Here is a 21,131-nt window from a genome sequence, read left to right as displayed (position 1 = left end):
GGAAGTGGAGGTATAGCTCCATCATTTAATGCAGGTAAAGCAGCTGGGGCGTGAAGCTGTCCACTCACATTCATCTAGTATAGATGTCAAGAATCGTGGAGAAATTATGAAATATATACACTAAAGAGCGCTATATTTACAGGTACATTGTAATGGAAACGTCCTTCTGCTTGGGTACTTCCCTCCTCTTCCTCTTCCTCTTCCTCTTCCTTTTCTTATTTTTTATGGGATATTATACGGCCCCCTCAGCATCTATAAAATAAAGAGTTGTATCTTCTGAGATATAACGCCATGTAGTATCTTGACAGTCAATCAAAGTTTCGGAGTAAGAAGTCGCCTCCAACTTCAGGGTAGAAAAATAAGCTAAGAAAGAAACAAGCGTGAAGCAAGTAGAAAGCAGAGCAAGTCCCTCCTAAAAGGTCTCTTGATTTTCAACGGACTATACTAAGCTTTCGTTGGTGTCTCCGCCTTATCGTGGTGAGGGGGTTTGAGTATGCCAAGGACCCTGAGAGCTATACCAGCGGTATCGTAGCTACTGGCAGGGCCTCCCTTGCTGGACAGGTCAAAGGGTAGGCATCAGACGAAGAGAGACACCAAAAACTGATGCCGGAAGCAGCGTCATCAGCAGCGACTTGAAGCACAGAGCAAATGATGCTCGAGATGGTTCAAGTTCGTATAGCAACAGGCGTGACCAGAGTGGTTTGAACGGCTGTTGTACTGCGATGTGGAAAGCAAATGGAAAAACTACCACATTATCACTTTTCCTGGATAGTCTCTTTCCAAAAACAGAAGATCGCATTAAGTGGAGGAACTGTTTTGGAAGAGACTGTGGACCTGTCGTCTGACAGATTACTGATGAATGAATGAATACTAAGCTTTATCTCAGAAGACAGAACCCTTCATAACCACCGCTGTCAGAACCTAAAACCATACAGAGAAATAATAAAAGTCAGGTCGATATATATCACTTTTACAGTAAAAGAGGCATTGACTCTTAAAATGCTGGACGCTTCATAAAGGAAGCTGATAGAAATTCTCTGCCACAGAAAATATGTACATACAGTTCTTCTTTTCAACCAGAAGTATATAAACTGTTTGAGCGGCTTTGAGGTTACTTGAAGGAACCCTTGGCGCATTTTAAGCGATGTCCCTTGCCTTGGATCTACCCAAAGCTGGATGATCGAGGAGAGGTTATTAGATTAGTTGTATAAAACCGTTGCGAAATGGCTCAAAACTGGGGGATTCTCAGCTTCTTTGGCTGGCTGTCTAAATCTCTGCTCTATCCTGTGTCTTCTCACACTGCCGCATCTAAAGAAAAAAATAATTATACCAATAATTAATCTAAATTCGATTAATTACTTATTTAGGTAACTACTCAATAGGCCATGGGTCAATTATAAGGCAAACACGAAACAAAGAACGAAACGAAAGACATATACACAAAAACAGAAGACACAACAAAGCATTATTTATCGTTTAGGCAAAAGTTAAAAAAAAATATAAAGTTATTTATATACAGACCGTGGAAACCCACAAAGTTGTTAGACGTCAAGGCTCCCACATTTTCTAGACAATCGGATAATAGATGGCGGTGAAGTTGTCAGCCTTACGCGTCGGCCGCCCTTAACCCCCCCAGGAAGGTTCCTGGTACTCATTTCTGTTAGAGGCTGAGTCGACTACAGGGCCATAGTGCGGCTGGAAGGATTACGTCAATTGAAAAATCCGCTGACCTCATCAGGAATCGAAACTACGACCTTCCGGCTTTTAGAATAGTGCCTCATCCAGCTATGCTACCGCGTGTCCCGATTAATAGTGTACATTTCCTTAATGTTTATATATAAATATAATATTGGAGCTTATCTCTGGACCTTTATGTGGAGCCTGTATAGTTGGTCTCCAGTTATTTTGAAGTCTAGAACCCCATTTCTAACAATACACAAGTGAACTATTTGGCTTTATAAACTAATTCGCTCTCTGGGACCCACGCCTGAATTATGACCCAAAGAATACTCCCTGTACGCTTAGTAGTTAAGTCTTTGTCGGACAACCCCAGTGTTAACTTCTGCTTAAAGTCACAACATATCTCGTCACGTGACACGAAAATACAGGCAAGGCGGGCTAACAAGAAAATCTCCCCACAAAAACCTTTAAAAAAGAACTTCTTTTTTCCCTCAAGCCACCGACAATCTGTTCTTATTCTTTCCAAGCCACCTCCCCCTCCTATTTCCTCCCTCTTCTTTAACACATTCCCCCCCCAGACTATATATACCTTTAACTTATCTTAGTTCCATAAGGTACCCCTTCCAATCTCCACCAACCCCCCTACACAAGGGAGAAGTCAAGGCACAGTGGTCTTCTGAAAATACATCAAGCAGACAGAAGACACAAAATCTCACCCCCTCCCCTCATAAAACACCCCGGGGCTTTCCACTACTAGGCGTGACACGTCACAAATAATCCCCCATGTGCCACTGTTGGGGGTGTATCTAGCTTAAGATAAAACTACCATACGTGATTCGAAATTTGAGTCGCGTCATGTAAGGGTTGGTATGTTTCAGGCGACGTACTGCAACCTGTGATATCTATTTCCATGGTTCTGTTTCACAGTGTGCTTATACCTTACGCTATCGGGACGACAAAGATAACTTGAGGCGGGTCACTTTAAGTGAGAAGTGATTCGCAGGTTTTGCTCTCGCGGAACCATTTTTTGTCATGAACCGCTGTCCCACCCCTGTCTCAAACTTTCCAATTATGTGAATCTTAATAGCTCAGTCGGTATAGAGACTGGCTACGGACTGGAGGACGGAGGAGTTGGAGTTCAAGTCCCGGTGATGCAAGTATTTTCGATTCTCTATGTCGTTGATGACCAAGGCGTAGGTGGGTGGATAATATTAAAATGGATCTTAGAGAGATAGGATGGAATGGTATGGATTGGATTGATCTGGCTTAGGATAGGGATCAGTGGAGGGCTCTTGTGAACACGGTAATGAACCTTCGGGTTCCATAAAATGCTGGCAATTCTTCTCCTGTCTACTTCCAAACTTTCCTTCAGTTTTTCATACAAAAACTCTCTATTCACTTCTAACCATAAAATACCACAAACACGAATTTTGTTTATGTATATATAGGATTTATTAACGAGAGATTCCTTATCTCAGATACTATGGAGTCGAAGGACAGGACGATTACTGAATAATGACTTGAAAGGGATGCAAAAGGAACGGTTGCAGTCTAATTGATATAATATCCTAGAAGGATGAAGTGACAGGAGGTTGGAGAAAACTGCATAATGAGGAGCTTCATAACTTGTACCCTTCGCTAAGTATAATGAGAATAATCAAATCAAGGAGAATGAGATGGGCAGGGCATGTAGCACGTATGAGAGAGAATATGAATATACATAGAATGTTGATGGGAGAGCGAAAGGAAAAGAGACCACTAGGTAGACTAAGACGTAGGTGGTTGGATAATATTAAAATGGAACTTATTGTTATTTTAGTGCAATTATATGTTCACCTGGTGGCGGTAGAACTTACACTGATACAGACAAAAAATAGAATGGGTTGGTATGTACTGGATTGATCTGGCTCACTATAGGGACCAGTGAAAAGATCTTGTGAACACGGTAATGAACCTTGAGGTTACAGAAAATATTTGGAAGTTCTTGGGTAACTGAGTAACTGGCATCTTCTCAAGAAGGCTCAGCTACGTGGAGTTTTTCTGGAGGGTCTAAGAAATACCACGAAAGTTCTCAATAAGTTTTAGCCAGTCTCTAACCTCTGACCTCCCAAATACGAGGCAGCCATGCTACTCAATCAATCATATTGTGTGATTATAATTGCAAGGTATAATATTAAAAAAATCACCCAAGGAACCTATTCTAAATTTTTAGCATTTAGTCAATAGAAAATATGTTTTAGGTTTTTTTATTATTCGTGTTACATTCTTGTGTTCTATGTACCACGATCGTAATGAAACTTCTGTTTGTTCCTCACAGAAAGGCTCAACGTCCTTACATGCAAAGGCCCCTTTACGGCACAAATTGTATAAGAAGAGGACACAGAGACTCCCGAATAGCAACCTAGAGGCCTACAACATAACAAAATACCTGTACAACCTGCAACATGATCCCATTGCATTTTCCATGTTATACACGGAAGCAGTGGTCATGCTTTTCTGAATTTATTCGGTGTTTGGAAAGATCAATGGAACAAACTTCTTTGCCGTCATTCTTGGCGTTTCAGCAATAGACATTACAAGTTTCCACGGAAAGGAACTAACAAAAGAAGTATTTTTCACTAAAACTTACCATATAAATGGCTAAATTTACTCCAGTAGTCCAACCTTCACTCATTTACCTGCACAGAAGTTTGTGAACAATTTCCCAGCTTCCCCCCCCCCCTTCTTTGATCACAAGGGCCATTTTTCAAGAAGAAGAGGGAAGAAACGTCACTCGCTTGTTCTAGTTGACCTGGGAAGGAAAACTTTTTTACTCTTTGCCTTACCCCCCCCTCTCTCTCTCTCGGGAACAACTCGATAGAGATAGAAACGGGTTGGAGGGGAGAGGAACTTGATGGATAGTGTGATGTCTCTTAAACCTCAATTTATATGCATTCCTTAACTCCATTTCTGCCTGCGGAACCAGACAAACCCGGCTGGTAGCCAGTTCCCTACTCGTGCCACAATGACAAAAATCAAGGTTCACCTGTACTGCTTAATCACAGAATTCTTCAGCTTAATTTCTTCTGGTAGCAAACTACGGAATTGTAAATGAATATTGAGTGAACACTTGGAATACGTGAACCTTGAAGTTCTCAAGGCGGTAAATGTGAACATTACTGTCCTTCGGATAATGAAATTTTGTAGTTCATGAGATAATTACTATTGTTTCTTATTTTATACCATAAAGATGGAGTCGCAGGTCCCTCAGAAGGGTTTGTGCATTCATTCATCAGTAATCTGTCAAACGACAGGGCCACAGTCTCTTCCAAAACAGTTCCTCCATTTAACGCGATCTCAAGCTTTCTCCTTCAAATAATGATATAGCCTCTTCTGTCCCCAAGGTCATCCAGCATCTTCTTACGTCTTCTTCCTCGTCTTCTGGTCACTTCTACCCTCCCTTCCGGTTTGTTTTGTCTCCAGAGGAAACATCTCGCGTACATAGTATATCTGTTTTCGGAAAAATATAGAAAAATACGACGTCACATTTCAGGAGACCGAACTCTTGCGGTGTGAGATGGCTCACCGCACCGATACACCTTTAGACAAGACCGTGCTGTAGCTGAAATTGGCGGTAGTTAGTTGATCACAATGATGCCCTGGGTTCAACCAACGGCAGTCCGTGTGGGATATGTGATCGGCACATATATGTCCTCCCAGTTATATCCTACGCATGCGTACACTCACCCGTCACCTGAGGCTGGTACAGTAGGTTATTTTGTGGCCACATTACCGGGCGCATTGTCACCCCATTCTTAGAACAAAAACGATATGTAAATTTCTTTATTTTTTATCCTGTCATCACAATAAGAAGCATGGGTACACCATACGTTCTTACCTTTTTTTACATCATGTTTTATATAGCGGCATTCGGTAGTGTAGTTGGTAGAGGCACTATACTACAAGCCGGAAGGTCGCGGGTTCGATTCCTGTTGAGGTCATTTGCTTTTTCAATTGACCTGATCCTTCCAGCCGCACTATGGCCACGGGGTCCACTCAGCCTCTAACAGAAATGAGTACCAGGAATTAAATAAATAATTTTCCTGGGGAGTGAAGCGCGGCCGGTGCTTAAGGCTGACAACTTTACCGCCATCTTTGAGCCGATTGTCTAGATAATGTGGGAGCCTCAACGTCTCACAACCCTAAGGTCCTTCAGTGCCTCTTACAGGGATACCTTAATTTGTTTCCTTTACTTTAGTTTTCGTATGACACGCTCTGTGCCTTCTTCTATTGTTGCGTTCCTCAAGGCGTCTGTTCTTGCAACCATTACTCAGAGTCAGCTTAACGCCTTGCCAGTTCATAAGCGGGCAGATGGGGAACAATTGCAATAGCATGAATAATGGAGGTTCCTTTTGTGCAGAAATATGTGACTATTTGCTGCTTCGTGCTTTGCAATTCTCTGTGCTTTGTTCTTGCTGATGTCCATTTCGTGCAGGAAGAAATATATTGTTTTACATGTGCCCATCTAGTTCACATTTTATCACAAACTGTACATACTCACTCACTCATGGAGCTGAGCCCTTCTGGAGGAGCCGCCAATTCAGCAGCTACTCAAGAACTTCCCAGCATTTTATGGAACCCGAAGGTTCATTACTGTGTTCACAAGAGCCCTCCACTGGTCCCTATCCTGAACCAGATTAATCCAATCCATACCATCCCATCCTATCTCTCTAAGATCCATTCTAATATTGCCCACCCACCGACGCCTTGGTCTTCCCTGTGGTCTCTTTCCTTCTGGCTTTCCCACCAAAAGAAAGAGACCACTGGGAAGACACAAACTGTACATAAGAAGTCTTAATGTAAAGTGAACATCAAAAGAAAATGTTTAGTAATTTTATATTCGCTGCATGTTTCGACAATCCTGTAGCCTTCATCAGGTAAAAATGCAATTTAATATAAGACCCCCCACCCCAAGTCAAGAATGCTACCCTTACTCTAGACCATTCGATTACCTATCAGCGAATAAAAAGGTGAAATATAAATATGACAGTTTAAAGGTAAAAAAAAAGAAAGGTAAAATTGTCCATGTGCTTAACTAATTAAGAGCTATGCCATGAAGGCGTATGGAGGAGTGGATGTATAGATCCACATTTTCTTGACCTCGGAACTAGTTGGAGGTGACTGGTCAGATTCACGCCCCAGCCACTTTACCCCGGAGAAAGTGTCCCCGGGACCCATTGGATAGGAGGTCGGGTGGACCCCGGAGTCGGTCTGGACGGCATGAAGAAATGAAAATTCTTGACCTCACCAGGACTCGACCTCCTACTCCTCCGTCGTCCAACCAGTAGGCAATCGCTATACCCTCTGTGCTATCCTGACTCGTGTACTCAATTAATTACCACGCCATTAAGACGCATGGAGGGAGCGGAAACAAAACTTCACTTATTCTTAACCCAAATATGGAGAGGAATAGTCGGTTTCACGTTCCGGCCACTTTACCTCCGGAAAAGGACCATTTATATGGGACTGTGTGGGCCGTATAGTCGGTTTCGACGCTGCACTGAAGAGAAAAATATCTTGGTCCCGTCGAGGATCGAACTCTGACTATCTAACATCCTGCCCATAGCCCGTCGCTATACAGACTGTGAAGATAAACTTGAAAGAATCCAAAGGAAATGTTAAAATTCACCGTGGAAAATAATACACTACCACGCGGAAACGACTTTTTCTTGGTCACGAAGTCGTGACTTTTGTTCCTAAAACGGCCCATACCGAGATGTGTGTTCTGTTTGTATGAAGAAATAATGCAAGGCTTCCAGTGATAGGATGCAGTATTTATGACGCATCACGACCCTGCCATTGAATGTTTGTAACCTGTGAACTACACCAAAAGACATCTCAAGCCCTTAGCGTCACCCTGAAACTCTTTTCTTCTTTTCCCAAATCACCCTCAGACGCTTACGTCCGGAACACCTATCCTGCCTAATCACAACTACTGATACTGACAGGTTTCCCACGCCATGAAAATGTCTACACAGTATTCAGAATATCTTCGAGGTTGAATCATCATCTGAGAATGTTACGTCATCATTGTAACGTCGATATATTCTGTTTTTGACACAGGAAGTGAACCAGACTTGCTGTATCGAACAATAAAATAACAGTAAAATTTAAGAAATAAAGTTGTCCCTGTACCTAATTAATTACGCACCACGCCGTGAAGTTAATTGGGGGAGTGGAGGTAAAAGATCCAGTATTCATGACCCCGGCACTGGATGGAGAATGATCAGCTTAACGCTCCTGCCGCTTTATCCCGGGAAAAGAACCCCATTGGATACGATGCTGGGTGGGCCCCAGAACTGGCCTGGACGACATGGAGAAGAGAAAATTCTTGACCCTACTGGGACTGGAACTCCGACCCCTCGGTCGTCCAGCCCATAGTAAGTCGCTGTACCGACTGAGCTATCCCGGCTTTCTTTCTATACGAGTAACCGAAGAAAATATATTACTTCGAAGGTTTAGGCATATCTAAGAGGATAATATTAAATTAAATAACATTAGGTAGGAGAGTGCGGATTGCATTCATCTGGCTCAGGTTAGGGATCAGTGGCGGGATCCAGTGGTCACTGTAATGAACCTTCTGGTTGTATGAAATGCTGGGAAATTCTTGTACCACTAAGTAACTGTCAGCTTCTCAAGAAGTATTGAGCTCCATGTAGTTAGTTGCATATTTTGAAGTTCTTTCGAGAAGAAAAATGTTCATTGTCTTTTAAAATTACGCGTTTCCACAACTGAAAGTTACTGGACGGAAAACACGACCGGACGGTTCTAATGCATTGAACACAATCCGTAAACTGGGTTTCACGTTGATAACCCAACACATCGGAAACTGGTTCTGTTTCTTGTGGGATGTAACACCCTGTAATTCCGTAGAAGTCTATGAAAGTTTCGGCGTGCAATACTGCCTTCAATTACAGGGTTGAAGATTAAGCCATGCAAGACTCCAGCAGAGATTGTGGGGGAAGAAAAAAAAATATGGGAGCCTCGACGTCTCACAAACCTCTGGGCCTCGACGGCCTCTTAAGGCGCGTCCACATTACTCGTGTGACTCGCTATGCTCGCGAGTAATGTGGACGATATGACAAGCCACGAGACACACAAATTTTAAATTTTTAATTTAAAAACTATAGCCAATAAATTAAAATACGACTACAGCCTATACACACTACGAGTAAATATACGGATCCTCACGCGCCGAAGCCTGGCGAGCAACTGAAGTAGTGTGGACGAAGATTTACGAGCCAGACGAGTCTCCCGACGAGCACGAGTAATGTGGACGCGCCTTTACAGACAAACAGGGCCTATTCCGGAAGCTTACTTTGTAGTATCTGATATCCATCCATGGAACAAACGTAGACATTAAAACTGTGTTGCACTTTCGCCAAAAGCGTTTAGAATTGAGCAGGAACAAAAGTGTTTCGCCATGGCTTGTGAAGACCTCATGGCTTTCATGACCTCAATTGGGAAGTTGTGCTATTGGGTGTCCGGCTGTAACGTAATTCGCCAACCGCCCCCCCCCCCAATATTATGCGCGCCATTCAGTCTGAGGCTCCCAAAATACAAAGCCACTCTCTCCTCAGGGAGATGTCAGTAAGGACAAGATTGCTTCCACGTAATAATCACGTGACTGGATATAAGCGCATGCAGGGGTGACCAACCTATATCCTGACTGCTTATATCTCTACAGCCGTTGTGGACCTTGGCCGCTTTTTCAGTTTTTTAAGCTACACACAGTCGGCAGGATTCCTCGGACGGTGGATGAGCCCGTTGCAAGGACTCTACCTGTATACAGAGCAACACAAACACAGAATAAAGGCACACAGGCATCCATGTCTCGAATGGGATTCGAACCCACAATCCCAGTGTTCGAGTCCATGCTTTAGACCGCGCAGTCACCGTGATTTAGAAGGAATAATCAAATCGAGGAGGATAAGATGGACGTAATATGTAGCATGAATGAGAAAGAACATAACAACATACAAATTTTCGTAAGAAAATCAGACGGAAGGGAAACAGTAGGAAGAAATAGGCTCAGACGGAAATATAGTACTAAAATGGGATGAAAATGTGTGGATTAGGTTCATCTGAATCAGGGTAAGGACAAATGGCGGAATTTTGTGAACTTGGTAATGAACATTACAGTTTCATAAAATTCCGGAAATTCTTGACTAGATAAGCAAGTTCTATCTATCTAAAAAAAATTATATTCATAATTAGTAATACAGGGTGTTCTACTCCTGAAATAATATTCCAAGAAAATTATTTTTTCTATAATTTCTGTCTGAAAATTGTGCTGCGGCCTATACACGCACGCGGCCTATACATGCGTAAATACGGTATTCTCAACAAGTAGATCTAATACTACTGTATACATCAACGGCACGTNGTGGTGAGAACGACAAAGGAAGGAAGGAAGGAAGTTAAAGAGTAGCGACCCACCGGTGTGGCTAGAGGTTACACAGAGGGGGACGGTAAGACTATCTGTCTATCTATCTATCTGTCTATGTATCTATGTATGTATGTATGTATCTATCTATCTATCTATCTAATCTATCTATCTCTCTGTGGCTCTATAGCTTTTTGTTGGACCTTAGCCTTTTTTTTTTCAATTTCTTGATCTTTTTACACAGTCAGTAGGACTCCTTGGACGGGGGATCAGCCCTTCTCAAGGCCTCTTTCTGTACACAGTACAGCACAAATACAGAAAAACGCACACACAGACATCCATGCCTTAAGTGGGATTCGAACCCATGATTTCAGTGTTTGAGCGGGCGAAGACAGTTCATGCCTTAGACGGCGGGGCCACTGTGACCGGCAGGTTTATCAAAAAGAATCATCTCCATGCAGTTAGATGCCTCCACAGGCACTTAGTTCTGTTCTCTCTTTTTCTGTCTCTTCCTGTTGAATCGTTCCTGTACATGACGGTGAACATAGGCCATAAACGCTGATGGCGAGCTGTGAATGGATATTAACTTTTTAGAGTAGACCCAACACTGTCAAGTTTGAAAGGGCTAAAGAAGCAGTATATGCAGCGCAAGCCCTTTGTGAGCCCGATTGGAAAATGGATGGAGTTACACGTGAGACCATCGCCCAATCTACTGCATCGCTGTTCGATTCACGGACAGGAAACGAAATATTTGGGGCAAGAAGGGGTCATATCAGTTTCTGTTGTTTCGTGGGGCACACAGGAATGAGAACGGATTTGTGTGGAAACAGACGCTCCGCTTCAGAACTAAGAAGACCCGCCTGTTTATATGCTCCAGTTACTTCAACGAAATCTTATAAGGAGGATAAATTTACGTGCGAGGAAAAGTCAGTAAATAGGTCACAAATGGAAGTAAAACAGCTGTAATGGACGTAATAAGTTTTCTAAATATATCACTAGGTAGCAGCACAGCCCAGCTTCATGAAATTCTAGGTAGCAGACGCGCATGCGCAGGTTCAGGTGCTGGTTTCAGTAGTCATATTAACGACCGTGCTTGAGGTGTATACTAAGGAAGAGCAGCATGGGTAATTTATAATATTAAAATGGATTTTAAGTCTGGAGTGTTATGGACTGGATTGATCTAGCTCAAGATAAGGACCCGTGGAAGGCTCTTGTGAACACCGTCATGAACCTTTGAGTTCCATAAAATGTTGGGAAGTTCTTGATTAGCTGGACAACTGGCGGTATCTCAAGAAGGCCTCAGCTCCACGAAGTTAGTTATTATATCTACTGTTATGTCGGATGTGAGGGAAGTTTAACTAACAAAAATTTGTGTACTAGTTCTGTGAGTTGCATATAGTACGTAACCATTTGCGTATTTCTTCAAGAATCGCCTGTTGATGGCTTATCTGGGCCGGAACATGTTGTGAATTGAGAAACAAAAAACATTTGCTTGTGTGATGGCAAACCCTCATTTTTATTTGTAAGCACAACAAAGCCGGTCACGGTAGCCGAGCTGTCTAAGGCATGCACTGTCTTCGCTCGCTTGGAAACCGGGATCGTGGGTTCGGATCTGTTTCCTGTGAGGTAGGAACTGAATTCTTATATATTATTCTTATACACTGCCGGTCACGGTAGCCGAGCGGTCTAAATTTTTTTAAATTCCCTTAGTGGGGGGTGGAGTCCAACTGGGTCCACTCGGCACGGCGGCCACTGATTGGCGTATTGTAGCCTGCCCCGGGTGATTATGATGGTGAAGAATTTGGTGGAATAAAGAGTGGCAGGGGGAACCGAAGTACTCGGAGAAAACCCGCCCCAGGTCCATTTTGTCCATCACAAATCCCACTTGACGAGACCCGGGATCGAACCTGGGCCGCCGCGTAGAGAAGCCAGCGACTAACCGCTTGAGCTATGGCGCGGCCCTAGCCAAGCGGTGTAAGGCATGAATTGTCTCCGCTCTCTCGGAAGCCGGGATCGAGGGTTCGAATCCCACTTGGGGCATAGATGTTTTATGTTTGTGTGTGCGTTTTTCTGTTTTTGTGTACAGGTAGAGGCCTTGCGACGAGCTGATCATCCGCCCAAGGAGTCGTACTGAATGTGTAAGATACAGAAAAACCGAAGTGAACGGAGAAGTTCATGGAGGTAAGCTAAGGCCCACTGGGGCTGTAGCTCCAAAGGGGGGGGGGGGGAAAGAAACAGCGAAATAGCTCTATCTAGGAAACCGCTCGGAATAGGACACATATACATACACAAATGACCCATGCTATGATCACTGACCTTTCTTCTTGGGACACTGTACAGTCTGACGTACTGACATTGTTGTGAAACAAACAACAAATGAATAAGCTGAAATATTTTCCATAAGGTTATAGTTTTTTTTAAAAAATTGATACAATGGACAAAGTCCATAATAGCAGTCAAAGAGACTGCAAATATTGTCCGCAAGGACGGGATCTACATGGGCCTTCTACTACTGCTTCCGATATGATCTCTTTTGCGCCTCACCAATTCATTTACTCGTCCTCTCTGCTCTGCGACTCGGCCGCCCCCCTCCCGCAGCCCGTAAGACGTCATGGTTAAAGCAACCCCTATCGTATATGTTGAACGTCAATATTTCAACTTATTCTCTAGGGCCCAATCTGTTGAAACTGAGCTCCCGGAGATGAGACAGAGAAGGTGAAAGGTGTAAGAGCGAATGCGAGAGTCACCAGTAACATGGAACACAGTTTCAAGAAGAAAGTTCATTAAAGAACATGAAGAGTTTTCTTTGGGGAGGCTGGGGGTTCTCTGTAAAAGACTTCTGTGTGGCAGAAGAAAGAGGAATGAATTGGGATTTACAGCTGTAACGGGCTATGTAATGTGATTCCAAATTACTCACTCGCGGTAACGGATAGATGGGGATTGAGCTCACCACAACGTCGCCGTTATCACATTCTCCATTATAAGTACTATTCTTTCATTCGTGGGGTGCTTGCTACTTTCATTTCAGGACCTTTAGCTTCTGGTCTGCTCCCGTTAAGATTAAAATAGATGAATCATAATATTTTTAATATTATATTGCAATAATTAGTTGATTTTATGGTTTGAAATTCCGTTTTTCTTTACCGTTCAGTGATTATGTGATTGGTTCTCCATTGATACGTTTTATTCACTCATTTGTTCACAAAAAGTTTCGGCCAAATATGGTTATCATCAGGTATATTAATTTGATCATCTGAGAATCTTAATGATCTTCTTAAATTAGCGTTTGAACTAATTAAAGATTAGTATTAATAGTCAATAGCCGGTCACGGTAGCCGAGCGGTCTAAGGCATGCACTGCCTTCGCTCGCTCGGAAGCCGGGATCGTGGGTTCGGATCTGTTTCCTGTGAGGTACGAATTGAATTCTTATATATTATTCTTATACACTGCCGGTCACGGTAGCCGAGCGGTCTAAGGCACGTACTGTCTTCGCTCGCTCGGAAGCCGGGATCGTGGGTTCGAATCCCACTTACGGCATGGATGTTTGTGTGCGTTTTTCTGTGTTTGTGTACATGTAGAGGCCTTGCGATGAGCTGATCACCCGCCCAAGGAGTCCTACCGAATGTGTAAGATCTAGAAAAACCGAAGTGAACGGAGAAGTTCATGGAGGTAGGCCTAGGCCCACTGGGGCTGTAGTGCCAAGGAAAAAAAATTAATAGTTAATATCCAAGTGATACTTCTCAGAAGTTTTGAAAATTTATTGTATAGCGTGTTGTCACTTGTAGGGGTGATTTATAAGACGGGGGTTTGGATTGGATGATTGGATTTATTGCACCTTATACATTCACAGAGTTCGGGACTGCAGGCAAGTACAGCGCTATCGCTGTTCTACACACTTTATAATTCACCGTTCTACACGTACTAGTGTTCTCATTCTTCACTAGTCACATCCTGGCAACGGATATATCAGTGTCACTGATACTTCTAATTACATCTTGAGTGTTCTTGACATAGTCGGATTCCTTTCTTGCCATTTCATCTCATTTCTATTCCTTCTCGACTCTTCACTTCACGACTAATGTTCTGTACTCTGTTGTATACTTCGTCCCGTCTTCTGACTGTTCCCTCTTATAGCTCCTCGGCACGGTCTCCACGGAAAACACGTTCTTCAATTGTCAAGAATGCGTGTTTACTGGTCCGCTACTTAGCAATGGATGTCCTTCTAATTGTTGAGCGCATTTGTTGTTGAAATGTGTTTACCGAGCCGTTGCCTAGCAATTGTTATACAAGTCACAATATGTATTTGGTCTTGAAGCACAATTCTGTTGAAGCTGTCTCTTTTTTGTTGCTAGTGGGGTCGGACTAAGTCCCTTGTACTGCGGCCACTTCTGGCCTATTGTACCAGCCCCAGATGATAGGTGAGGGTGATTGTGGAGCAATTGTTAGAATGAAAATTGGCAGGGGAAACCGAAGTACTTGGAGAAAACCTGCCCCAGCGCCACTTTGCCCACCACAAATCCAACTTGACCAGACCCGGGATGGAACCCGGGCCGCCGCGGTGGGAAGCCAGCGACTAACCGCTTGAGCTGTGGCGCGGCCCTTAGTTCACTTTATGGACTTAACCATAATTTCCCTGGTCATTATATTTGAAGCGACACGTGCGTATATAAAGGTCGGTACACAGTAAAAGCCAACTAAGTAACGAAGCAATCGGCCAACTCACTAACTAAACCCATGGAGCTGAGTCCTTCAGAAACCGCGAGTAGTGAAGCTTCTCAAGAATTTCCGACTATTTTACGAAACGCAAAGTTCATTACTGTGTTCACAAGAGCTCTTTACTGTGTCAGTTTCCTGAACCAGATTAATTCAATCTATAGCTCCGCATCCTATTTGTCTTAGATCCAATTAAATATATGGGTAAAGTTATCCCTGTAACAGGCTGTGGAGGCCCATAGGGTTGTGAGACGTCGAGGCTCCCACATTTTCTAAACAATCTGTTCACAGGTGTCGGTGAGGTCAGCCTTACCACCCCAGTAAGATTCCTGGTACTCATTTCTGTTAGAGGCTGAGTCGACCCCAGGGTCATAGTGCGGCTGGAGGATTAGGTCAATTGAATAATCCAATGACCTCATCGGGAATCTAACCCGCGACCTTCCAGCTTGTAGCGTAGTGCCTCAATCAACTACGCTATCTCGAGCCCCTTAATATATGAGCACTAAAGTGAAAGAACTCGAATATTCTAATTTTGTAAAATATTTTTCACTGTTCGGGGACGCGTCCACAAATGTAGGAAAAGTTCGCATTCGGTCAAGGTCCGTGAAAGACATTTATATTTTATTCTGTGTTCTCTCTAGATTGTTTCCAACTCCTGCTTTTGCTGTTCACGCCTGAACGACGACAAAAGCGAAAGCATGTTTTTCTCCGTTTCCGGTGCCTCGCAACCAAGTTGCTGGCCGATTTCTTCCCATGCAACCTTCCTCATTGAACATACTTTATAAAATAAATTTTATCGGATTTCGCAAACATTTCATTTCTCTCTTCTATAATATTAAAACTTTTACAGTATCGCTTGACCACAGCGTCATCCGTAGTCTAGGGGAACAAGTCCTCCGGGAGGGACTTTAAGCCGTGGGTCCCGTGTCGTAGATTTACGGCACGTAAAAGATCCTCATGTCTCTAGGTGACCTCTGAGCTAAATTAGGTAAAATATTTCCCGCCCAAGTAGTTTCCAATGCCTCTGGTAGATGGGGGAAGTATCAGGTACCGAGGGCCGACCTCGTTGGCTGAACGGGGCTGATAGCACGCACCAGTACCGGTAGGGTATGGTGACTGGTAGAATATCAAATTATTAGTCGCGGTGCATGGGGAAACCCACCCCCTCTAATAATAATAATAATAAAAATCGCTTGACCACTCATTGACGGAAAGTGAACGTCAAAACAAAGTGACAAGGAGGAGTGGAAATGACTGAACTAGAAGAACGAGAGGGAAAGGAAGCGAAATGCAGATGTCCTCTCCAAATTGCGCAATAAACTGTTCTTTCTCTTCGTTGACAACGTGCACTTTAATTGGATCTAAGCGTTCAACCGCCTCCTTTCTTCTTCCTTATCATAAAATATAATCGCCTTCAGATATTACCGGTTCAGCAAATGGGCAGTCCGTAGAGGGGTCTCATTCGTTTCTGCTGACCTTGCGCGCGGTGGCGGTAAGACGATGACCGCCTCATGATCTACAGGGCCACGACACATAGCCGTGGAACATGTCACATTCATGGGTTTACGATATTATTATTGTCTGTTGTTGATCTTGAATTGACGCGCAATATGGATATTGTCAGAATTGCCGATGTTTCACACGTACATGATGCCTCAGTCTTCAGAACTGAAATGTGTAGGATGAATGACCTCGTGTTTGGGTGTAACCAACTCAGAAGGGAGGAGTGTGAACGCTCCAAGATTCATCAGATATTAAAATATGGTCATGAGTCCGGTAAGACTCGGAACCAAATATGTGCTGGCGAGGGCCGGAAGTAATTTACCCGCTAGTTACCCGTCCTGACTCACGAGTGGAAGAACTATGGATGGTGTCCAATGCGCAAAGACGCAAGAACAAATTAACTAAATAGACAAGAAGACACCAGTGAACTAATTCGTGCCTGTGGTCCTTTATTCCAAGTTCAGTTACACACAAGTTTTGCAGAATATTCGTTTAACTTGGAGGAGGAAAGGTACACTTTCAAAATTTGAATCTTGCTTTGACCTTTAACAAGGAGAGGGGTGGCTGTGGATATAGTTTTCCAGGTATTCAGTCAAATTCCTTAAATTAAAGTTAAGGATATGTATCTCATAGGGTTAAAGTGCAACAAGTTTTCATAGACCTATGGTTTCCTCATTGCAGGGAAGTCCCTGGTTAGGTTGCTCCCAAGAAATTCGCGTCCCTCTTGAAAGCTTATTAGTACTAGGGACGTGGAGCGCACAATCTGCAGCCAAAGAGATTCACTCGGACGAGAATAATCGAGAAATGGGACAGATATATGGTTGAGCAGTTGAATGTACACTCTGCTGGTTTATATGGTATTATCATTGGAATCCACTCCTGTCCATTTGCCCACTATTATTTCAAACAAAGAGGACTATATATATATATATATAGTTGAGAAAAGAATTCCGTCTTTATCTTGTGAGAAACTAATTGTCATATGTTACAGACCTCCGAAATTGGATATACGGATGAACAATAACATCAAAGAAGAAATTACAGTGACCTTGAACAACACCTTCCCCATTTTTTTAACATCTTCTCTTATAACAGGTAGAATTTTTATAGAGGTGCTTGGATAGCTCAGTAATTATAAGCGAACAGACTAGGTGTTCGAACAGTTGCGAGAACTGTGTTTCATTCCCGAAAGAGGCAAATATTTCTATCTTATGCACTGCGTTTATTTCGGACCTTGGCCTCACTTAAGGTTCGGCCACACAGAGCGCTACGTACGCTATGTTCGCTATACGAACAGAAAAATATCTCCCTTTATTGCCAATGTGACTGGCCACACAGACTTCCGTACCGTAGGTACGCTATGTTCCCTGTGTTAGCTGCGTCGCAGAGTGTATACAGCGTACGTAGCGTACGTAGCGAACATAGCGTAGCGCTCTGCGTGGCCGAACTTTTAGCCTCCTATCTCAAACGTGTCGGAGACTCTTTCAGTGGAAACAAAGCGGTCGGGGCGTGAAGCTTACCATTTATTTCCGTATAGTTCTCTGATTAAGAATGCGTGAAGGTGTAAGCCATACTTCCACACCTCTACGCCCTTTCAAGCCTTGATATTTAATAAATAAGAATTGTTCTTCATACATGGCTGATTAATGTACTGCATGAACTGACTGACAGCCTCTGTGGTCTAGTGGTAAGAGTTCCTGACTAAAGATCCAGAGGTCCCGGGTTTGATTTCCGGCGCTACCAGATTTCCTGAGAAATAATGGGTCTCGAACAGGGTCCACTCAGCCTCGTGAGCATAACTGAGGAGCTACTTGAATGGAAAAGTAGCGGTTTCGGATTAGAATACCGAAATAAACATCCGTGGGGATTCGTTGCGCTGACCACGCGACACCCTCTATCCGTTAAAATTGGCACTAACTTCGCCGACAAGCGGCGGTCGCTCGGTCAGTATAGTTCGCTTTCGGACTAAAGCCACGGAGTTTTTTTCTTTTAGTTTTAGTTTAGTATGAACTGGCTGCTGAACTGCTATTGGTCCTCGCCAGCACAGTGATTTTTGATTCCGAGTCCCAAGTGATTCGTGGCATATTATACTCTCTGATGGCTCTGCGATCCTTGAGACCACTCCATAATATATGAAAGTTTCCAAAGAAGTTCAAATGTAGGGCCGTATTCCAACCAATTTTTTCTTGACTATGTATTTCACATAACATAACAACAGATGTCACTAGATGTTAGATAATAAATTATTTGTATAGTTCGAAATTTTCAACACTTGGCTCTTGTAGGGGTAGTAATTCCTCGCATGAAATTTAGATATGGATTTATATGCATCGACTCTCTTGCAAAATAGGAAAGATGACCTTGTAGAAGCCGATTTTTATTTGGGGAACTATGCTTCATATCCCGTCTCTAAAGTCTGCTGCTTTTTATGTCAGTGGTTCGAAGTTCTTATGACATAGAATGAAATAGCAGGTAACCGAGTTATTTGGTTTATTGGCTGTCTGTGAGTGACAACAACACCTTTACATGTTTTTCCACTTCACAGAAAAGTAGTGTAAAGCCTCTGACAATTTAAAAGCGTTCTCACAATACAGTGCGCATGTGGCGGAAGATTTCCATACAACGTCACAATAATTCGGGGATTCCCAGCGTAACAGCAACCCAAGTCCACGTGAACGCTTCTTCAGTCAGAAGGACTTTATTAGGGTATTTTTGGATGTCGTATCATACAGTTTGGTGAGACAAGTACTGCTTCTTCAACACAGAAGAGTAAAGGGGGTTGCAACACCAACTGCGTCAAGACAAGCATCAAGACATGAGACTAAAGACGCAGTCTTGCTTCATTCGTGATTCGTCAGCATGAAACTGACGTCAGAGTTTGAGGCGGTTTTCATAATCTCATACTTTTCAACTGTGCTCCTTCCGTTTATGTAGTGCAAAACACTTCCTATACCGGCATGAAAATATTTGTAATATTCTGGAGAGAGACGCAAACATTTAAACGAATGACTGCTCGCTCGTTAGTGACCTACCACATAAATGACGTTCATACGAGAACTTAACGCTCATTCGTTGCTATGGTAACCGCAAATTCTGTTGCGACAACTACGAGCACACCTCCGAAACTTGTTTACATTATAGGAGGAAATATAACATTTCGTTGGCGTAAACTTACTAATTTTCGCCACGTTTGTCCGTTTAAATAAACTTCCAAGTTATTACAGCATAATTTTAAATTTTGGGTATACTCGATAGCGTAGTTGTTTAAGACACTATGCTACAAGCCGAAACGTCACGGATTTGATTCCCAGTGAAGTCACTGGATTTCTCAGTTTACCAGATACTTCCAGCCGCACTATAACACTAGGGTCAGCCGAGCCGCAAACAGAAATGAGTACCAGGAATCTTCCAGCGGGCAAATATCTGCTGGCGTGTAAGGCTGTTAACCTCACCGCCATCTCTGAGCCGATTGTCTAGAAAATGTGGGAGCCTCGACGTCTCACAAACTTATGGTCCTCCACGGTCTGTTACTCGGAGAGTTTTACCTTTTTTTCATTTTCAATTTTAAGTAAAATACTCGGTATGGGTATTTAGAGCAAGTAACATATAAAAACCACAATTTTTAGTTGAATCGTTTTGTTTCTCCAACACGCACAGCAATGAAAGAGCTAAGAATTCCTCTAAAGGCGCCATGTGCCCATTTTGCACACAGCCAATTTATTGTATCAGAGGTGAGGCTTTCTCAAGAGTTGATTGAATGATTTTACTTCTTTTATAGTACTCTCACCTCTTTTCGGAAGCCGTCAAGAACCATCGTTAAAAATTGTGAGGATTGCTGCTTCAAGATTGTGACGCGTATAACAGGATTGAGAACACACTTGGTAGTGACAGTGCTGGAGACTCAGGTTTGTGTCCATTCTTCTGACGAGTCTGTCACGGCGTCTTCCGTCTTTTTACATTACAATGACGCATATAGAAAAGGCTTAACATTCACACAAAAATATTCCGAAGTCTTGTACTTCGTAGCTAAGAAATAGTTTTATTTTCGATATAATTATATCCCATATGCCTTAGAATATAAAATCCCCATGAAGCAAAATAGTAATACTCGGACATGCATAATCGTTTGGGAACAACTATAACAAATCGAAACCTGTTTCAGGAAGAAATCAAGAGGAGGTTAAATTCGAGTAATGCTTGCTACAATTTAGTCCAGAAACTTTTGTCTTCGAGTCAGCTGTCCAAGAACATAATAGAATATACAAAAAAAAAATTGCCTGTGGTTTTGCTTGTGTGTGAAACTTGGTCTCTAACATTAAGGGAGGAACATAGATGAAGGATGTATGAGAGAACAGGGTGTTGAGGAGAATATTTGGACCGAAGATGGATGCAGTGACGGGAGGTTGTAGAAAGCTTCATAATCTGTACTCTTCTCCAAGTATAATTAGAATGATAAAGTTAAGGAGGATGAGATGGGCTGGGCATGTAGTACGGTTGGAGAAGAATGCGAGTGCATATAAGGTACTGGTGCCAGAGTCAGAAGGAAAGAGACAGCAAAGAAGAGCAAGACGTAAGTCGGTGGACAATATTAAAATCGATCTTAGAGAGACCACCCATTAGTTAGTTATTGGAGAGGGTGGGTTTCCCCATGCACTTAGACCAGTATTGGTCCATTGTGCTTCCCTCTATGATATTCTACCAGTCTCTATACCCTACCGATATTGGTGCGTACCATCAGTCCCGACCGAGCCAGCGAGTTCGGCCTCCACTAGCTTGGCGGTGTCTATAATGCTTCCCCCATCTATCAGAG

At 43.0% G+C, this 21,131-nt stretch overlaps 1 long non-coding RNA gene across 1 annotated transcript in view; it reads right to left on the bottom strand.

Moving 5' to 3' along the window:
• Positions 1–237: 237 nt before the first annotated feature.
• LOC111874286 overlaps positions 238–21,131 on the bottom strand; it is a 27,982-nt gene continuing 7,088 nt past the window's right edge. Inside the window, exon 4 of the long non-coding RNA XR_002844522.2 lies at positions 238–252. This is a non-coding gene — a long non-coding RNA (uncharacterized LOC111874286). The remainder of the gene's footprint in view (positions 253–21,131) is intronic.

This window comes from Cryptotermes secundus, unplaced genomic scaffold (assembly GCF_002891405.2).
Source record: "Cryptotermes secundus unplaced genomic scaffold, Csec_1.0 scaffold1806, whole genome shotgun sequence".
NCBI classification, from domain to species: Eukaryota; Metazoa; Arthropoda; class Insecta; order Blattodea; family Kalotermitidae; genus Cryptotermes; species Cryptotermes secundus.
Note: the sequence above shows the minus strand (reverse complement) of the source record. Positions and strands in the feature narration are given on the sequence as shown.